We start from the raw sequence: 22,770 nt of genomic DNA on the forward strand, positions 1-22,770 counted from the left end.
CTGTAATTTGTGTTCTAGAATCTACTTACGTCAATCTTTAAATTTTTTGACCACTCTACCTCAGACCCACAGGAGACCAAAAGGTACGGAAAAGATTCCAGAGCCCCATTTGCGCTTTAAGTCTATCAGCTAGTCCCACAGTTAATCAGGTGCCCTGGTACAACTTTTCAGGTCCTTTCCTGTGTGAATCACCACCTAGAAAAGTCAGGGGCCTGCCTTTGGTTTCTAACAGGAAACGGTGCCACTGAAGTGCAAATTCACACGGTGGGGAAGCTGCAGGGCTGGAGCAACAGTAGAGCAGAAAGAGCCAGCAAGTTAGACAGTACTGCTCTTAAAAATAGAGTAGAATAAAGAAGCACAAAAGAACAATGGGAAAGAGATGCAGAATTAGTTTGACCTAAAATACGAATCAATTGCTTATCAATAAACCTTAAAAAACAGCCTGTCTTACAGCTTGCCAGAGAATTTGTGAAGAAATGCGACAGCAATGAGAACTCAAAATGTAAATCTACTTTTCTCATATCTCCATGTCTTCTTCTCTGTCTTCTTTTCTCCGTAGTTCTCACACTTCCCCCTCGCTCCCTTTTTTCATCATCTAATTCTACAGCTCAAGGAAATCCCCCCCACTTTGCTATGTCTGTTCATTCAACATGCCTGCATTTTGTCTTGGGGTGGGGGGAGAGGGGAGGTATGAGTGAGATATGTAATTGTTTCTAAAATACTAGGGTGTGTTCTATAAATGAGGTAAAAGCAAGCTAAGGAGGAAGACAGAGTATAGTCAGCTTTAATAGTAAAACTCAGTTAGGCTTTACCAGTAAAAATGAAGCTAGCTTCCGCTAAGGCTATTTTAAATACCCTTAAAACCAAAACAGTGGTTTCTAATTCTACATGTAGTGACTTAGGCTTCAGATAGTTAAGAGTTTAACGTAGATGGTACATTAAGAAATCAGCAATTGAATCTATAAGCTGGAAATATATTTTAAAGTTTTTTGACCTGTTTTTTCTTTTTTACTTCAAAAACTTTAAAATTTTCTCATAATACTTTCAATTGCGACCATACACATTCTTCACATAAAAGGTCAACAAGACGCATTAAAGAGTCTTTTTAATTTAGTTTCAACAACGTGTGCTTTATTACAATTACTATCAATTCCAAATTATTTCAACACAATTACCCACTTTAATCTAAAACAGTATGTCAACAATTATTTCTGTCCCTTGTAAAGAAAGAAGAAAAAAAATGAGATTATCACTTAACGTTGATTGAATTGGCCAATTTAACAGCCATTATATCCATTGCTAGAAAGTGGCAGGAAAGACCTTATTCATATGTTGCCTCTGGCAATACCAACTATCAGAACTCCTTTGAAAGGCACTTTAGTTTCAAGAGTCAAAAGCACGTTGACAGTCTTTGACCCAGTGATAAAATTCCTAGATTAATCCTACAACAACAACAAAAGGAAAATTATAAGTATAAAAGTACATGGAAACACTATTTATAATCTAAAAACTGGAAATAATTTATCACAAGGAAACAGCTGATTTTAATGATGGCTGAAAACTGTAATGGACTAGCATGCTGCTATTATAAAGTACGTTTACAAAAAATGGAAAAAAGAATTTAGCAATATTAAATTAAAATGACCTGCATATGCAGAAGAATTAGTAAAGTATACAAAAACTTCTATCAAGTAAATGTGCTGGTTTCACTAGAAATATTTCTTATCTTAATTTGTATTACCGTCATAATTTCATAACATTTTCCTAAGTACTTATAGCTACAATATATATACATATAATTCCCAATATTTTTTAACATTAATACAGATTCCAAATGGCAATACTTATTGAAAGACTATAAGGATTAGTAAGGTGGTATCCAGAAGTTCTCTTACTGTGATAAATACAAGAAACATGGTTCTTACGTGGAAAATGCTTCAAGTTTTAAAATGTTTACGTTAATAAGATGTTACGATGCATCTGGGTGCTGCAGAGAGTTACAATGTGTAAGAGAAGGAAGACAAGGGAATCACATCATTTTATAAGTTTAAATTAATATAAGAAAAAGAGAAAGAATTTTCAATTTTTTTAAGGGGCATATATTATATGACCAATTAAAAAGCTCTAGAGAAATAGCAGTAAAAACATATGATATAAAAAAGTTTGCAATTATCACTATTAATACTTAATATTTACCAATGAGTACTAACTTCCAGATGCCCTGCCAGATGTTTTACACAGTTCTCTTTTACATAATTCTCACTACCACATTCCGAAGTAGGTAATTTTGATAACTATTTTATAAATGAGGAGAGTAAATCTCAAGTCAAAAACATAACTTGCCCAAAAGATTACACCGAGGATATCTAACCAACAATAAGCAGTGGGACTAAGACCAACCGAGTCCTGATCCTCTATTGCCTACCATTTCCAAATACCAGTCTTCAAAAAGAAAGGGAAAAAACTTTTATAAACCATATAAAACCAGCACTTTTATTTCTATTTCTTCATATAAATGCTCTAGATTTGCTTTTCCTCAGTTGTTTTTTTATCTGTTGTTGAAATAGAGGATTTGTTAAATTATATGTCAAGAAAATTTCACCATGATTGGCCAACTACTTAATTTTCAACGTTTTCCATTAAATACTTCCAACTAAATTAAAATTTTATCTTTAAGATCATAAAATTGATACAGGCATGTTATCTGGTCACATTTCTATTTAAGTCAGACTTAACTACACCAGAATAATTTGGTAGAATACACTGGATCACATAAATCTTTACTGTTCTCTGTAGTGTCCAAGTCACCAGTGATTTCTAAGGTAAGTATAGAGGGACCCTATTAATGGGTTTAGGCATTCAGGGTACCTAGTATCACTCTTACAGTTTGTTCCCAGGTATTTCTCAACAAGTCTCATTCTATAATCAGGACAAGTCTGGGCCCTAGAAAGGACTTTGCTTTCTAGCATAAATAACACCTAAGAACCTCCTAGGCAATTAGCGCCCTTCCTAAATCAAATGTTTGTTTCCCTATGAGTTAAGTTTCATAACTTAATCTCCTAGGAACACTGTTTATCAAATCTTACCTCTGGGCTATAGTTTTAGGCGCACATCCAGAGTCAGGCACAAGGCAGCTGAAGTGAAGAAGTATGGAAACAAAGGAGAGCTGCGGCCACAGGCAGAGCCTGATTCACTCCACAGATGCCTCTAAATTATTTAAAGTTCTGTATTTTCTTATGAGTATATGTGAATTTCCTCCATAAAGCTCCACAGTAGGTCATTTTATAGCGCATTAAAAAACGTTTTAAGTGACTATTCGTTTTGAATTATCTGAGAACACTGATAGCCAAACATAAAAGTCAAAATGTCCTTAGAGATTTGAACCTCCAGGCTAAAATAAAAGTCATGGATGGGAATGGAGTTGGAGCATATTTTGTTTTAGCCAGTATGGTAGCCAGGACTCACTACAAGAAAACAAATGAGAAGATTACCAGAAATACAGCCCACTGACAATAGAGAAACTACCTCTTTGGGATAACGCAAAGGAACAGTCAGGAAAGAAGCTGTTAGAGCAGAGCAGAGCGGGAGCAGACAGACTCTGCCCAATGTTACACATTATTGCCTCTCCTTCTCTATCCCTGATTCAGACTCTGTGTCTATTCCTGCCAATGTATGGTCATTAGATGTCAACTTCTTTCATTAGAAAAGAGGCTATTTCACCCTACCTTAAGATGGATCTTAATTAAATTTCTAAACAGCTAGATGAAGATGTCTGAACACCTCTACTGTTTCAGAACAAAACCTTCCTGTCCTTTCCTCCCACGCTCTCTCTCATTTTGGCCCCCATCCAAAAGAAAATAATTATATGGCACAGATAATATTTAAGCCAATTAGTATCACTTCTTAGAAGCCTATAGCAAACAATAAAGGACGCATTTATATGTTAATGCAAGCCACAAAAGTAGCATTCTGCCATGTTCCTGTTTCATTTCAGGGTGACATTTAAGGTAGCATCATGCTAAATACTTCACAAGATTTATCTCATCACAAATTTTGACTTTTGATGTACCACCTTGCCATGAAGAAATTATAACTTAAAAGATAAAGATCTTGACTAATATCAGACGTAGAAGCAAGTGGTTAAACTAAGACTCAAGCTATAATCTCTCTAATCCTAAACTGAATTTTGAATGGCTGCACTATACTGAAGATTATTAAAGTCTACTTCCTACTCTTTATAATACCTACAAGGCACTATATATTTTTAAAATACAAATATGCACAAGGCACTGTCCTATATCTCAAACTACAAAGACTACATAAACAATCCAAGATTCAATGGATTCACAGACTCGGTCATTTGCCATTTCTTCTAGGAAACCTTCCTTGGACCACCAAGACCCATCCTTTTGCTCTTTGGAAATTTGGAAATTCTCCGTAATGTCTTCCTTGACTAAGTCTCCTTTAGCAATACTATTGACTTGATATGTGATTTAAAATTCATTCCTGCAATTTCTTGTGTTTGGATGGCTTTGTAAATTAGATTTCCACTCAACAAACAGACTGTGTCTTCTGCTTTGTTCTGAATTACCAGTTCTACCAACAATATGCTACATGTTGAGTCAAGTAGATAATATCAGTTTGACAAGGGGGTAATCTCGGGTACACAGAACTAGATAAATCTTAACTCTAGGTTTATGAGAAATTATCATTATGTCTCTTTTATTTTATTTAGAGGAGGTGTATGTTACTGGTAATAACTTAGCTCTTAGGTAGGGCACTACTTCAGATTTTAAAAAGACGTGATTTAAATCCTTACTATTAAAGAGATGTAATCTTTTACCAAACCAGAATTTTTTTTTTTGTATGTACCCTTAACATACCGCCTTCTTCCATCTATAAGGAGTACATTATAAAACTCAAATAACTAAAATAGTTAATATCATGATAGATATTCCATGTGGCATAGATTAAAAGACAAAGTTACTTGAAAGATTAAATTAACTCATGATTTAGTGTTCCACGTGATTCTTTTCCAACAAGTACATATCTGAAAAAAAAACTACTTTTCCAACAAGTACAAATCTGAAAAAAAAAAATGCTTCTCAATTTTCATTCATTTGAAATATGTATTTCAAAGATGAAATAGGCTACTCTAAATGTTGGACTAAGCAACTAATTAGGTCTTCATCTTCCTCTATTAATTATTTTAGGTAAACAGGAATAATCTCCTTTGGGAATTATTATAGGAGAATAATTCACTGAGGTGGGAAGCTAGACTACACGATGTCCAAAGCCCCATCCAAGGCAGAGTTTCTTAACTAAGAACTTTGTTCACAAGCGTGCAGAGGCCTGCTCACACTAATCAAGTTCATCATTTTCACATAAAATCCATGGAATGCTGTTGGTGCACTATAAAAATACAGTTTGAAAAGTGAAAATAAAACCTATGATATGTAGTAGGAGCTTAGGATCAAGTCTGTTAGGCACAGACTTGATCAGAGGACTCTCCTTAACATTTCTAATAGAAACTGAAGAACTTGTAGTAAACCAATACAATAACTAAGCCTTGTAGGCCTTCAAATACTTTCTTATTTGTATCTAGATAAGTGCATCTACATATATTTATGCACCCACATAAATGCTTCACAGTGGAAGCTCTCCACAATCTGGTCTCACCTTACTTTAATTCCTGTATCTTCAGGAAAACCACCCAAAACCTTACTGAACTGCACATTTCCAAGCTGCTCATTCTTGTGTCTGCTACTTGCTCAGGCTATTTTGCCTGCAGAACGTGTTCTACTTTCATTCACTACCCACCCAGCGTTCAGTGTCAACTCAACACTTGCTTTCTCCATGTATCTTCTCTATGACACATGAGTATTATTCAACTTTACCCATCTTATATACAACCCCATTCTCATGACCCAGGCCTATCTCTATATATTCATCTGAACTTTGTAATTTATCAACTGATCATATAACTATCTTAAATACAGATTACCTCTTCCTGAAGTTTTGTATCCACAACTACATCATTAATTCTGCATCTTATACTTCTTCTTTGCTGCTGGCAATGCTTGGTATTCAGTAAATACTTGATGGCTGATCAATAAAAAGAAAATTACCTTTACACTAATATTTTAATTTTCCAAAATGTATTTAAAATTTTAAACAGAAATATGTGTTTAATGTTCAATTACTTTTATTCTTTATAATTCCATTTCTTTGTATCTACCCTAACAGCTACCTCCACAAACATCACTTACAAATTTACTAATAATGCCCCATGGGTGTTATTTAAAAATGCCAATTAAATATGCTAACTATTCATTTTTCTCCATCTTTTCCTCTTGAAATAAAACATGACATGTACTGTATACAAATTAAAACTAGTGCTGCCTGCCCTTCCTATATAATAAAACATTAAGAAATAAAACACCTTTGCTTTTATTTCCTCTTAAGAAAAGCACAGGCTAAAACTCTCAGACTCTGCAAAAAGTATAAATAAGAAAGTTAAAATCCCTTGACGTTCTACAGCCAACAGTATATACTGTTACTCTATTTGGTGTATGCCCTTTTATTATACATGCACATACACAAATGTAAAAATTCTGAAGCTGATCCTTAAAACCTGGTTCCACACTTCCAACTGGTGTGACCTGGAGTTATTTAGCCCCCCATTATTTCTGTTAACTGATCTATAAGATAGGGCTAATCATGTTATAATTAAACAATTATAATTGTTTAATTAAATGAGATATGTTTATATCTCAGAGTAATGTTATAATTAAATAAGATAATCAACACAAAGCATTTAGTCTAGTATCTAACACACAAGTGTTCAACATGTTACTATATATCCTTAACATAAATGCTATTTTGTAATCTACTTCCTAGATTACTTAACAATATTTCATGGACAAACGTCCATAGCAAAGAATTCAAAAAGCCTTTGTTTTGAATGGCAGCTTAGTGTTCCTTCTATCAATGTGCCATATTTATGTAACTATCTCCCTATTACACATTTTGATTGCTTCACAACTTTTAATTATAATAATCTGATGAGCACAATTGTAGCTAAATCTTTACACATACTCATAATTACATTTTTGGAATACATTCCTAGAAGTAAAATTTCTGGGTCATAGGGTAATCACATTATAAATGTTTATGCATGCAGAAAGTATGCATTCACACGTTTCATCAGTGCACATGTATGTATAGTTATTACAGTTTCTTCCATATGGCCATCATTTTAATCTTGCCCAACCTGAAAGCAAAAAAAAAAAAAAAAAAGGTACTGTTTTAATTTATATTTCTTGGACAACCACTGACATTAAACTTCAAACTTCAACTCATTTGTTTACTGGTCATTTACACATTCTTTTTTTTTTTGAGACAGAGTCTCGCTCTATCACCCAGGCTTTAGTGCAATGGTGGGATCTCAGCTCACTGCAACCTCTGCCTCCTGGGTTCAAGCAATTCTCCTGCCTCAGCCTCCCAAGTAGCTGAGATTACAGGCACCCATCATCATGCCTGGCTAATTTTTTGTATTTTTTTTTTTAGTAGAGACGGGGTTTTGTCATGTTGGCCAGGCTGGTCTCGAACTCCTGACCTCAGGTCATCCAACCACCTTGGCCTCCCAAAGTGCTGGGATTACAGGTGTGAGCCACCACGCCTGGCCCATTTATGCATTCTCTTGTGAAATCCCAGTTCAAATATTTTCTCATCTATATATTGGGCACTTGGTGCCTTAATTTAAGAAGTTTCTTCGTGAAAAATATTTTCACTGTCATATATATTTTAAATGGTTTCTACCACTTTATAGTTTGCCATTTAAATTGACAAAACTTTTATTATAAAAGTGTTAGAAGTAGTCAAATTCCAACTTACAATTTCTGGATTAGGAGTCACTCTCTAGAAAGTTCTTCTTTATTCCAGATTTACAAAAATATTCACTTAAATCTTATTTTAGTACCTTTTGTCTATTACTCTGATTCGGGTTTTATGAAGCAAAGCATTAGGGAGATACATCTGAAATCTCAGAGCATTATTTCTGAAAATATCTCAGGTTGGACAAAGCATAATGCCTAGGCAAACTGCTGTATTAAGATGCTACAGAAGAGGATTTGTCTAAGCTTCCAAGGTAGAACACTATAAAAAGGCCCATCATATACACTGGCTTAATAACTGTCACTATTTTTAGCAATTAATTTTATCCCAATCCATATACCTCTGTTCTCTTTCCAGGCCTTTTTATCCCATAGCTTACCTCACATCTGTAGTCAAATATTACTTCCTCAAGGGAACACAGCCTCACCAGTTTCCTGTTATATGCTAGCCTAGAATTTTTCCCTTTATTCAACAGCAACTCTCAGGCGGAAGTGATACATATATACAGTCACCCCTCAGTCGTTGCAGGTATTGGTTCTAGGACTCCCACCATGAACCAAAATCCAAAGATGCTTGAGTCCATTATGTAAAACAGTAGTATGTAGTATTTGCATATAACCTATGCATATCCTCCCATATACTTTAAATCATCTCTACATTACATATAATACCTAATACAATGCAAATGCTATATACACAGTTGTTGTACTGTATTTTTAAATTTATGTTGTCTTTTTTTTTTAATATTTTCAATTTTGGTTGGTGGAATTTGTGGATGAGAAACCCTTGGAAACAGAGGGTTGACTGTATTTGTATTAATGTGGTTATCTGCACCACTGCAGGAATGATGATTATTTTTTATCCCCATTGCAGGAGCTGGCATCTAAACAGGTGCTCAATAAATACGTCTCAAAAGAAAGGAGGAAGAAAAACTCATAGTACATTTTTTTGTTTTGTTCTCATTTGTTTGTTTTTAAATGTGATGTATGAATGAGGCCAAACAAAAAGCTGGTACTACCCAGTTCTTTAGAACTAATCTTTCCCTCACAAAATTTTAGAACAGCTGAAGAGAATCATAATCATTCTAAAAATTCATTTCTGATGGGTTGAAAGGGGAATTAATTTTTCATCCTAAAATGATCTGCTGTCATTTCATATCCTTAAAAGTGGGTATCAGCATCTTTTCAGACGCTCTTCAGTTTTAAATTGGACACAAATTTTTAAAACTTTGATTTCTAAGACTCGTAATCTGAGAGTAACAATTCAAATCTGTACAGGATTTTGCAATTTAGAAAGCTTTTTTACTTTTTTATAAACATTTTATTTATTATTCATAACTTTAATGCGACAGGGGAGTTTAGAGTCAGGGAAGAACCTCACCTTAAATTAGCAGGTCTATTGGTAGAAGGACTTGAATCCAGGATGTCTGACTGGTCCAGTGCACTCATTAACCAGCCAGCTACAGCCACATCCCTAGCTCCTGCCTCAAAATGCTCCTATACGCTCCTATCTGCAAGGCCCAGCATTCATCAGCTCCTTGTGAACCATCTGACACTATACACTCTCTAAGTCTTCACAGATTTTCCTCAGACCACTTTCATACTTTTAACAATGTATCCTCTCCATACTTAAATATTCCATGGCCTATTTTGCATTTCAGGTAAATCTCCTTTTCTCCCACTTGTAGATAAATCCTCTGAAGAGACTCTTAGTTCTTCAAAGAAAGACTTTTCTAACTTCCCACGGTACCTAATATAAGAGTTAAAAATTGATTGCTAATAAACTGAAACAGGGAGGCTATGTACCAAAAAATGAAAAACAAGCTATTTTTAAAGGCCTTGCCTGACACTCACCCAGACTCATTGTCCCCACGCCCACCCACAGGCTCCCAGATCCCCGCACAGTGCACACACAAATACATGAACGCCACCAGCAGGAACACAGCGTTCCCAAGGTTTTTCAACCTGAGGATGTGGCAAGATTTTTCTATCCAGATGACAGGGGAGTGTGGCCTGGAGGCTTTTCTTTGCAAAACAGGTTTTTCTTGTTGGCTTCTGCCCTAACATTCACTTTGCATATCCCTGTGGTGGGACAGGAGGCAGGGTAGAAAAAGAAGTCAGCAGAAGAGGGTGATGAAATTCCCAAGGAACTTCCATTAACCTGATCTTCCAGCACAATGAAATGTGAAAGAATAAGACAGGGAAGAGGATGTAGAAAAAGTGCCTTCTGTTTTATGCCAACAAGACAGCTCTCATTTTGACAAATTTATAAACCAAGTGTAAACTTGACCATGTTGTCTGTTTTTATCTTGGTGACATGAGCGTAAAAGATTTTCTTTCGGGCTGGGAGCAGTGGCTCACGCCCATAATCCCAGCACTTTGGGAGGCCGAGGCAAGTGGATCACGAGGTCAGGAGTTCAAGACCAGCCTGGCCAAGATGGTGAAACCCCATCTCTACTAAAAATAAACAAATTAGCCAGGCATGGTGGTGGGCACCTGTAATCCCAGCTACTCAGGAGGCTGAGGCAGAGAACTGCTTGAACCTGGGAGGCGGAGGTTGCAGTGAGCCGAGATCACACCACTGCACTCCAGCCTAGACGACAGAGCGAGACTCTGTCTCAAAAAAAAAAAAAAAAAAAATTTCTTGAAAATGTGAACTATTTCCTGAAAGAAAAACATCCATAAGCACCTGCTTTTTCCCTTCTATATCAGAAGTTTCCACCTTGCTTACATAAACATGGATCACTGTATCTGCAACCCAGCCTGCAGTATGTTGGAAGGGACGGATTCCCTTACAATACACACTCACGCATTTAGACCCCCCACGCCTACCACATGCATCCATCTTTACAACCTCAATTATGCAGAAGACATCCACAGCCATCAATTAAACCCTGCTGAACACTCCAATTCATTGCCTATAAGCCTGCAATTTTTTTTGCTCACAGAAACATTTTCTAAGATGCAGTTGTCAATATTTAGCTCATTAATACTGTGGATCCCAATTTTTAGCATTCTGCTTAAGTTTTGCAACTTGATACATTTTCTGGATAATGAACACAACATGTGGTCTCTAAGTTCTGATTAATAGGAGTGGACTCCCATTATGATAATGTTGACAATTCATTACTCTAGGGAAGCCAACTTTAAGATATTTTTTTTAAACAGAAAACGTGTAAACTGATCATGAATGCGGGACGATCTCTGGACTGGGGAATGGATACAGATACAATCACTGCTGCTGTCTCTTAATGAACAGAAACATCTCATAGTTCTTTGTGCATAGTTAATGCAGAAGCTAATGTAAAGCACAAGGTCAGGACGATTAAAATCCTGTTATGAGGTGTCAGGGTTAGCTACAAAACAGTAGCACAATGAAGCTTTGTGGGCATGGAACCCCACATACACAAAATCTGTTATCTTGATTCTGGTGGTAGCTATGCAAATCAATACATGTGATAAAACTGCATAGAACTGATACAAAGTACACACAAATGAGTGCATGTAAAGTCAGTGATTCTGAAGAAGATCTGTGGATTATACCAATGTCAATTTCTTAGTTTTGCCACTGTATTATGTCATGTAAGATGCTACCAGTGGGGAAAACTGGTAGGGAGGAGATAAGGAATCTCCTGTATCTGAGGGATGGAAGGGGGAATTCCTGTGAACTTATAACTATTCAAAATAATTTTTTCAAAAAGGCTGTCAGTTGCAAACACTGTTTGCTAGACATACATACATTCAGTCAATCATGTATTCATTCAATCAACATTTATTAACCACATACTGCTACCTGGCATTGCTCTACATGCTGGGGCTACAGACACAACATGACATGATCTTTCATCTTGAAGAACTCACAGCCTGGTCATCCAAGACAAAAACCAGTGCAGGAGGGAAGAGAAGGTACAATCATACTCCACATGGAGAAAAGACAGACACGAACACCTGAAGTTGATCCATATATATTATAGTCCAGCTTCACATTAAAGCAAATGTATTTGTCAATCACCATTCCATTCACAAATGATTATAAATGACTAGTATAAAATGGTCATACTAACCTAAAGTTCCCATCATTAAAATATCAACCCTGTGGAGAAATTTTTGCTGAAGTCATTTCTAACTTCAGGGCAAAGAAATGTTCAGTTAAAGTACGTTGACTGCTTTTGTAAGAAAGGGGTTGGGTTTGGCTTCAAAAGCTCAGAATTTCTTCTAAATTCCTTTTGAGATACATCTTTGGGAATGTTATTAAAATTGTTCAAGCTAAATTTACAGCTTAGTTTAAAACATGTAAAACTAAGGGACGATAACACCCCAGGAAAGAAAAAAAAATGCTTTACGCTATTAGAATTTGAACATCTATAACTAGTAAAAAAAGTTAACCTGGTAGGGCAGCCATTACTATTTTTTTAAATACAGCTATGGATTCACTTTGCACAATATGTGTGTTACTAGAAAGGTTTTGTAAAAGCAGATAATTTCATTTTTAATTCATTTTAAATTAATATGGTATTTTATTTAAGCATTTTTTCCCTCTGCTTCTGATTAATTTCAATTAACAGTATCCTAGTATTTTAATTTATTAGTCTCTCTGCCAAATTGGTCTAATCAGATCTTTGGGTTCCCTATCTTAACATTATATCTGAAAAATGCTACATTAAAACAATGTAATTCTCAGCTGGGCACAGTGGCTGTTACATGTAAGCTTAGTACTTTGAGACGCTGAGGCAGGAGGAGTGCTTGAGTTCAATTTGAGACCAGCCTGAGCAACACAGCAAGACTCCATCTCTACCAAAAGAAAAAATAGCCAGGCACGGTGGCACATGCCTGTAGTCCCAGCTATTTGGGAAGTTGAGGTGGAGGGATTGCTTGAGCCAGGGAGAATGAGAAGCAAGTGAGCTGTGATCACACCACTATACTCCAGCCTAAGCAACACAGCGAGACGCCATCTCAAAAGAAATAAAAAATAAAAAGTTTAAAAGCTAAAAAGAAAAACATAACTCTATAAGAAATTATAAAATAATTTTTATGTAATGATTATTATTGTGCTTTGGCCTTAAAGATTTATTACAAAATGGATTGTACTTCTGGAAATGGGGTGGGGGGGTGAAATACTGATGTTAGATTTCAAAAATGTAATACAATTAGTATAAAGATGGAAATTATTCATACATCTTTAGCCTCAGCTTGGATGAGTGCTGGTTCAAGATGACAGATGCAAAGATGGTAATGCTGACTCCACTAAACTGTTGTCTGACACATAACACTATCCTGTCATGCCTCAATTTTCACACATGGCTATTGCTCAAAATTCAGTATAAAATAGTGCCTTACGGCTGTCAATGTAAAAAGTATGGCTTGCTTGAACACCAATTCATGGATGTCAAAGACCAAGTGTGGTGTTAAGTAGACAATCTAAATGAAAGCATTCAACTGCGGGTTTAATGTATTAAAATATATAAATGGTAAATCACATATATAGGATTATTTCTTCAAATTTTCCCTAATAAATGTCCATTGCATTAACTCTCAAAACTTATCTGTTAGTTCAAAATCTGTATATCACAGGGTTACTAATAAACAGGACAGATGTGATAGCCACAGACTACAAGAAGAATGCATTATCGATTCATTAATTTTTTTTTAGTCTAATGTGTATCAGGCATAATGCTAGGTGCTAGGGATTCAACAGTCACAGACAGGATTCATGCCATCAAGGAGGGCATCTATGAGGAAGAGAAAAAGTGTGTTCATACTGCTTGTCTATGGAATAAGGTACTGTGCTATGCAGACCAGGCACCACTCCTGAAGCCTGACACCCCTAGTGGATGCACTGGCCATCTGCAGCCCTGGCCTGGGACACTGGGATTCCAGAAGACCTGGGAAGCCTCCATTGTATCAAGAACAGTTTCAGGAACAAAAAAGACTTCCAGTATAAGAAACTCAGTGCCAACGTCAGAATGCCTACAAATTCTCACCTTTTCCATTTTCAAACAACTTGAGACTGACTAAAAGGTTCTTGTAAAAACTCACTTAGACACAATGAATGCATTACACAGCAAAGCTGTTAACAGGCATTTTCTCCATGATTCCTTTAGGGAGTCATCCCCTCTCCTTAAATACACACCCTACATATAATACAGTCATACAAAACAGTATTCCCGAAGCTGAGCAAGTCAAAAATGTTCATAACAACTCTCACAATAATCCTTGCCTCTGCAAAGCAGGTCAGAATGAAAACCAGCTTTTCTGATTTCCATCTGCCCTCTCCAAAGCTCAACTTAAAAGCCTGACATCATCCCTGACCCCTCCTTCACCCAGACCTTTCCCATTCTATTAGTTGTCAAGTCCTACAAGTTCTATCTAAGAAAACCTCTCAAACTGATCCCTTCTTGTCCATTTGCATTGCCACAACAATTGTCAAGGGTGACATTAAGTAAAACCCACAACACAACCCCAAATAACATCTCCAAAATTCTTTCTCCCCACAAACATATCTTAGCTGATATGACACTAGCCTACTTATACACATCTTTCCTCCTTAGCTATCTGCTCGTATCACTCCTTTCACTTCAAATATCTCACAGAAATCCCACCTCCTTCACATCCTAGCTTTAAAGCAACTTCTTCAGAAAAAGCATGCCCATATTATCTACCATCTCTGAATTCCCACAATATTTTGCACCATTCATGTGCCCTGTAGCATACTTTCTCATGTAGATATTTATATAACAAAAGACAGGCATTGTCCCACACAGCTCAAGGATGAGTTTGTCTTTTTGTGATTACTGTCCTTCAGATAAGACAGTGCTCACAGGATGTGATTAATAAATATTTATCAAATGAAACTGGCTTCCAACATTCATGTTAAGATGCTGACTTATTCTCAAATTCAAGCACTGTGTAAGTAGAGCTAAAATTTTGATGAGTGGGAGGATAGGGGCTTTTAAGAGTTCAATTTGCTGCAGCAACTCTTCCTTCTTAAAACTCATTATCAAAATCACCAGCATCCACAGCTCAACTTAATGAAAGAGAAATTAAAAATCAAAGACATAGCTATGCAATTCCCCAGATCGCTGATTTACATGCGTGCACACACACACACATACACACACACACACACACCCCTTCAAAACAGAAAAAAAAAAACTCAGGGCAGAATAGCAAAGTTTTCACAGCAATCTCCTGAGTCAGAATGCTTTGATCTAGTATTTCCTATACTACATTATTGTGTAAAGGTATGCAAGCTATATAAATACCCTGCTCCTTAATTTCATCTACAAAATGATCATAATTCATATAAACATCTAAAACATGTAAATGCTAAGTAAGTGCTATACAAGTGTTTGCTATTAACATTTTCTGTAATGTATAGTTTAGTCATAACTTCAATATGAAGGAGGTCATCGGTTGGGTGTGGTGGCTCACACCTCTAATCCCAGCACTTCAGGAGGCCGAGGTGGGTGGATCACTTTAGGTCAGGAGTACAAGACTAGCCTGCCCAACATGGTAAAATCTCATCTTTACTAAAAATACAAAAGTTAGCTGGGCACAGTGGCGGGCACCTGTAATCCCAGCTACTCAGGAAGCTGAGGCAGGAGAATCACTTGGACCCAGGAGGTGGATGTTGCAGTGAGCTGAGATAGTGCCACTGCACTCCAGCCTGGGTGACAAAGCGAGACTCCACCTCAAAAAAAAAAAAAAAAAAAAAAAAAAAAAAAAAATTGAGGTTATCTACTGGCTACTGGCTAATTCTGAATAGATAAGGTCACAAGTGTATTCAGCTTAAGGACCCAATCTTGAAAATGTATCTGACCTGGTAGCATTTCACCCTGCCAGGTAACACTCCACATTTTTACCATAACAAAGACATTAAAAGGTCAGAGTGTCCCAAAGATCGCTTTTCAGCTTCTTTTTAGAGGCAAAACCAGAAGAGTGTCTGCCTTGATTGAGCTGTGTTGAAAATCACTGGAGTTAGGACTATAAGAATCCCAGGTACAGTCTGAGTGTGAATTGACTCAATGACTTAATGGATTGCAGAGTCTTAACATCAATTAAGACAGATACGATAAGTATGTCCAAAAGGGTAATAAAATAATTCAGCAGGTCTTCATAAATATGAAATATGAAATATTAAATATTTGCAATGTGTCATTCAATCAAACAGATAAAATCTATGCTTCAGAGAATAGGAACTCATAAAGCTTTTAAATGAATATGAAAAAAGCACTAACTGAGGCACAATTAACTGAGACAGCACAGTGAATCTCTATGGGCAGGAAGCTTTCTAGTACCTCAATATCCCAGGAAACACAGCAAAGTAGGAAGAAACCTAGGAAAACAGGAATCAAGGATTGAAGAAAGTAGCAAAGTTTAATTGGGATCTTTCACAAGATTATTCCAATATTAATATGCTTCCACGCATGATAAATAAGATCGGACAGACTGAAAAACCTCTCCACGAGGTTAAACAGAGATTCCATTCATGAGATACTATATTTTCATTAATTCTGTAAATTTAAAAGGCTGAATGAAGTAAGGGTCTAGCACTGCTGAAGCTTGCATAAGTGTCCCACTCTTGGTCAGAGGAAAATAAAGACTGTAATCCTTCGACAGATTAAATGTTTCAAACCTAAGAAATTAATGCATTCAAATGCTTCAAAGGAATATGTTTATTGATGAGTAAATATGGGTATGGGGATAGAGGACAAAGATAACTCATAATAGCTTGATCTAAGGCCGTTCTATGCTAACACAGGAGTAACAAAACTAAGACAAGTATAAAACATTCTAACTTCCCTACAAACATGTAACAGGCCCCAGTGGGAAAATGGAATTTAACGTGTGTACGTGTATGTTTCTGTGTATGTGTGAACACTCTGCTTTTGTAATGGTTTCACTGATTTCTGACATTTCGCTAAAATGTAGTGAATCAGGATTATACAAATATCTTGGTCCTTGACTATCACAACCCGTAAAAGCTACCAAGCTCCCATTTTTTAAAAGCACAAATTAATTAATTAATACAAAGGGATAACAGCAGTATATGACTAAGTTTTTCCCTTAGAAAGAGTTCCTTCAGGAAAGCATACATTTCTGTACTCAACATAATATTTATGTATTCAATCAAGACTAAAATTGTAAAAATTGGGCAATGTATCTAGTTTTGGCAAATTAGGCAGGTCCTCACAGCAATTGCTGCGTAGGTTGAAAAAAGAGTGGGAGAGCATTCAATTCATTAAACAGTCCTACAGCGTTCTATCTTTACTGACAATCTTGCAGAGAATTCTGCATCTATTCTTATTGCTACCAACAATATACAATATTCTTTAGCACATCATGTTTCATTTCTATGCCTGCTGGCAAAGCTGCAAAAAACAGAATGATATGGTCAATCAATAAATAATTTCTTCAGTCAGAATATTAATAAAAACTTTCTTACACCTTGCCCTTAGATGAATGACTCAATGCCCAGGAAAATAAACTACCTTGTAAAAATATCAGTGAGAGAGAAAAACTCTGCACAGTGAAGAAGAAGGAAAAGGAAGCTACCCAGAAACAAGACCCCTACTCCACACTCTGACCACAACTGCCCCACCTTCTTCCTTTACTAGCACTGTCATTTGAGATGTCCCATTCCTCCTCTGTAAAATGGGACAATAAAAATGCCTGCCTTGCAACACCCCAGTGGCAACAAACACACCCGGCACCCAGATCTTGGTTTCTAATACCATTTGTCAATAAGAGGAACAAGGGCTCTGTGAAGAAATGAATGATTCCAGAACTGAGGCAGGAGATATATAAGATGGGTATAGGGGTATGAGAGGCACATTTTGAAAGTATCAGACAGTAGAGAAGTACAATTTTTAAAAAATGTTTAACATACAACAAAGGAGATATGGCAGAGATATACAAAAGCCAACTAAAAGAGTTATCAATGGCAAGCTGGATGTGGTGGCTCACGCCTGTAATTCCAGCAGTTTGGGAGGCCGAGGCGGGTAAATCACAAGGTCAGGAAATCAAGACCATCCTGACCAACATGGTGAAACCCCATCTCTACTAAAATACAAAAATTTAGCCAGATGTGGTGGTAGGTGCTATAGTCCCGGAGGCTGGGGCAAGGGAATGGCTTGAGCCCAGGAGGCGGAGGTTGCAATGAGCCAAGATCGCGCCACTGCACTCCAGCCTGGGTGACAAAGTGAGACTCCATCTCAAAAAAAAAAAGTCTCAAAAGAAAAAAACAGTTACCAATGGCCAAAGCTAAAACAATCTGGGCAACAAAATAAAGTTGTACTGGATTATAATCCACAACATAAAATAAATATCCATGAATCCCCACTGATATAAAAATGATGTGATAGGTAGGTAGACAGATAAGGGAGATGAGACAAATCTCATAAGCAGAAGAATTCCAAATAATTTATATGTATACTTCATACTCAAGGAGGTGGAGTATAATGCCTTACTTCTGAAGTGTGGGGTACACACAGTGACTTCCTTCCAAAGAGAACAGTAATAAAGACCATAATCCTTTATGACGGAAGAGAACAACTTTACAGTGGAGAAAGCTGACAATCCCTATTTCAGCCAGGTAATCAAGGTCAGTATTGAAATAAGTCATTTTGACAGTATGTACCCTTGATGTGATGTAATGAGAACGGCACTTTACCTATGTGGTCCTCCTCCCAAAACTCATCACCCTAGATTTAACATGAGAGGGCATCAGACAAATCTCAACTGAGAGACACTATAAAATACCCGACCAGCACACCTCAAACTGCCAAGGTCATCAAACACAAAGGAAGTCTGAACAATTGTCACAACCAAAAGGAGTCAGATGTGATCACAAAACCTAATGTGGTATGCTAGACAGGATCCTGGAACACAAAAAGGACTGCAGATGAAAACTGAGGAGATATGAATAAAGTACAGTAGGTTCTCACATAACATCACTTTGTTCAGCATCATTTGATTACAGCATTGATGAGAAGGAAAAAACATATATAGATGCCAGACCAAGCCACTGTCTGTGTGGAGTTTGCATGTTCTCCCACGTATTGTAGGGTTTCTCCAGGGAGTCCAGCCAGCTCCCACACTCCAAAGCTGTTGGCGTGTCTGTATAGTCCCAGGTTGAGTGTGCGTGTGTTGTCACCTGCAGTGGGAAGGCATCCTGTCCAGGGCTGTTCCTGCCCTGCGCTCCAAGCTGCCAGGACGGGCTCTGGTCACCACCCTGAACTGGAATAACTGGGTAATTATCTTACTGATTTTTATTAATCTTTCTGAAATGTATGTACAGCTCCTATTTATTTCAGTGGCTAATATTAGAAGTGTTTTGTTCTTTATTTAGAAGCTGGGTGATATTTCTGTGACCAGAAATTTGCCATAGGAACTTAACTCTTGTTTGTATCAATTAGTCTACAGTAAATTTGGCATTTTTAGATGTTGTTTCACTTAAAGTCTGGGTTTCTAAGAACTATCTATGACTTAAATGAGGACTTACTATATGAACTTTTGTTTAATGTATCAATATTGGTTCACTAATCGAAACAAATTAGTGTTTCTAAGTTGTTCACTAATTCGAAACAAATCCCATACCAACCTAAGATACTAGCAACACGAGAAACTGGGTGTCAGGTATACAGGAAATTTCTTTGCCATCTTCTCAATGTTCCTGCAAATCTACAACTCAAAAAAATAACGTTTATTTTTTAAAATTCCTGCCTTGCCTTCCATACAGGATTAAATTTTTCAAAATTTTATGGAAACACATAGTTTGTTAAAAGGCTACACCACTTACAAATTTAAAATAAATTTAAAATAAATATTATAGGTTTCCATTTTTTTTGAAAAGGAACACACTCCAATTCACTTCAGAGAGCTCTTTCCAAAAAGCTTTTCCATCCAGGAAAAAAGAAGAAAAGAAAAAAGACAGAACAACTATGTTACTGGGTGGGACCCTTGGAGAGGATACCAGAAAAAAAGAGTTATCTGTAAGAAATTATAATTAGAAGTAAATCATATAAGAGTATTAGTTTCTTAACTGTAGTTGTAACAGTTTGCATAAATACACTGCAACTACTCTAAGAAGGAATGTTTCATAACTAACATAAATGATCATTACTTAGACAAACGTTATGATTTTTTTAACCACGGATATTTTCCTTTGATATTACAACTGTGTCCTATAAAGGCAAAGAATATTTTGTATTTTCCTTACTATACCATGTAAGACTTAAAATACCAAATTATAAGTCTTAAATTTTATTTTTTATCTCTTCACTATCATTGATTCTCCTATAAATTATTGACTTTAATATTCATTGTTTCCTTTGAAAAGAACTACTGAAAAACAGGAAAAAAAAGAAGATATTAACACATATATTGGTTTTTAAACCATAGCATTATGAAATTTAAATTGTATATAATGCAACCGGATGTATATTTATCTTCCCAGAATCCTCTCCAAACCAGCCCTCCTCTATGCCAGAGAAATGCCACTTAGTCTATATCCTTGGGTAAGGATGTCCCCTCCCCTTCACATCAGCAGTGGCCATATGACCCAAGCCTAACAGCTCTAAGGATTTGCCCCTCGGTCACCTTGATTGGTTTAGTAAATAGGTGACCAGGCCAAGTGTTAAATTATCAGAAAAGTGCTTGCTCTAAAAAGATATCTTTATAGGCCAGGTGCAGTGGCTTACGCCTGTAATCCCAACACTTTGGGAGGCTGAAGCAGGCGGATTACGTGGTCACGAGATGGAGAGTATCCTGGCTGACACGGTGAAACATTGTCTCTACTAAAAATACAAAAAAAAAAAAAAAAAAAATTAGCTAGGCATGGTGGCACCTGTAGTCCCAGCTACTTGGGAGGCTGAGGTAGGAGAATGGCGTGAACCCAGGAGGCAAAGCTTGCAGTGAGCCGAGATCACACCACTGCACTCTAGCCTGGAAGACAGAACAATACTCCATACCAAAAAGGAAAAAAAAAGAAAAAAAAAATCTTCATGATGGAAATCTGAGGCAACCAGCAGCTATATTGCCATCACATTTTGATAGCCTAAGACACAGCAAACAGAGGCAAAATAAAATAAAATAACCGAGAAGTGAATAGAGAGAGTACTAAGGATACCAGTCAAATTGCCACATGCAGCAGTTCTTAAACACAGCTTCACCTCTTGGGTGCACCATTCCATAAATGCTTTTTTGATTAAACAAGTTTCAGTTAGTGTATCATTTAAGATTAGGTTTGGCTGCAAGTGTCAGCAAACTTAAAAGGACAGTGGCTTAGACATTACTGAAGTTTCTATTTCTCACATTCCAAGTGCAAAGTCAGGCAGTCAAGGGCATGGAAGCTGTGCTTCCCCAAGTCTCACAGAATTCCTGTACATTCCAGCTCATAGCTCCACCATGCCTAGGGTTGGACACACCCAAACAGTTCAATATAGCACTGAGATGTCCAGCTGTCACACTCACATTCCAGGCAACAGAACTGAAGAAAGAAGGACAATGTGGAGTAAAAAGGAATGTACTGGGGGACTTTACAGGTGGAGCAGCTTTACAAGCTGCTCACTATGCATCCGCTTACATCTCACTGGCTAGAACTTGCTGGCCACATCTAGAGGCTGGAACATGTCATCTTTAAGCAGCCACACACACAATGAAAATTCTATTGTCACATAAGAAGAAAGGAAGGAATAGACTGGGTGACACTCAGCCTCTGTCACAGCTGGATTTCTATAACTTCCAATAAGATAACTATCACAAATCATATGCTACATAATTGCTGTTCTCTCAAGGACTGTACTTTTTTTTTCCAAAATGAGAACTTTTAGGCATTAATTTACCATAGTATTTATGTTTTGGGAATCCCATATAGCAATGACACACACTTAGAGAACAGAATATTAACACCTAATTTCACATTTTAGACCATTGCGAGTAGAGCTTTATCATGTGGCTCAAAGTTGCTAACATAAGAATGTGAATTTAATAAGGAATTAAATTCTGGAATAGATAAGGAAATTCAGAAACACAATTTTTAAAAGACAAGAAACTCAACAACAACAACAAAAAACCTGGTAAAACATAAATAACTGACAGAAAGGGAAACTTGAATGGGCAACTAGAATATGACTTGAGTAAAGAAAACAGATTGATTATGAACCTTGACTTTCACTCTCTCGCCAATTCAAATAAGGTAAGATGGAATAGATTTTTCTTTAGAAATAGAATGTGAGATAAGTCAGTAAGAACAAGATTTCTGAAAAGGTTAAAAAGTAAGTGGAAGACACTGTTGAACTCTAGGGGCGGAGCAAGATGGCCAAATAGGAACAGCTCCAGTCTCCAGCTCCCAGCACGAGCGACAGAGAAGACAGGTGATTTCTGCATTTTCAACTGAGGTACTGGGTTCATCTCACTAGGGAGTGCCGGACAATCCATGCTGGTCAGCTACTGCAGCCGGACCAGGGAGAGCTGAAGCAGGGCGAGGCATCGCCTCACCTGGGAAGCGCAAGGGGAAGGGAATCCCTTTTCCTAGCCAGGGGAACTGAGACACACAACAACCTGGAAAATCGGGTAACTCCCACCCCAATACTGTGCTTTACCAAGGGTCTTAGCAAACGGGTACACCAGGAGATTATATCCCACACCTGGCCGGGAGGGTCCCACACCCAGGGAGCCTTCCTCATTGCTAGCACAGCAGTCTGCGATCTAATGATCTAACCGCAAGGCAGCATTGAGGCTGGGGGAGAGGCGCCCGCCATTGCTGAGGCTTAGGTAGGTAAACAAAGCTGCTGGGAAGCTCCAACTGGGTGGAGCTCACAGCAGCTCAAGGAGGCCTGCCTGTCTCTGTAGACTCCACCTCTGGGGACAGGGC

General features: G+C 37.2%; 1 protein-coding gene across 3 annotated transcripts in view; it reads right to left on the minus strand.

The window, feature by feature from the left end:
* KLF12 (KLF transcription factor 12) overlaps positions 1-22,770 on the minus strand; it is a 469,330-nt gene that overhangs the window by 348,346 nt on the left and 98,214 nt on the right. The window contains exon 2 of one of the 3 annotated variants that reach the window (XM_017889440.1): positions 6,005-6,105. The exons of the other annotated variants lie outside the window; for them this stretch is intronic. The gene's annotated coding sequence lies outside the window, so the exon portion shown is untranslated. The remainder of the gene's footprint in view (positions 1-6,004; positions 6,106-22,770) is intronic. 3 annotated transcript variants of the gene reach the window in all.

This window comes from Rhinopithecus bieti, unplaced genomic scaffold (genome assembly GCF_001698545.2).
Source record: "Rhinopithecus bieti isolate Rb0 unplaced genomic scaffold, ASM169854v2 scaffold_17962, whole genome shotgun sequence".
In the NCBI taxonomy this organism is placed as follows: domain Eukaryota; kingdom Metazoa; phylum Chordata; class Mammalia; order Primates; family Cercopithecidae; genus Rhinopithecus; species Rhinopithecus bieti.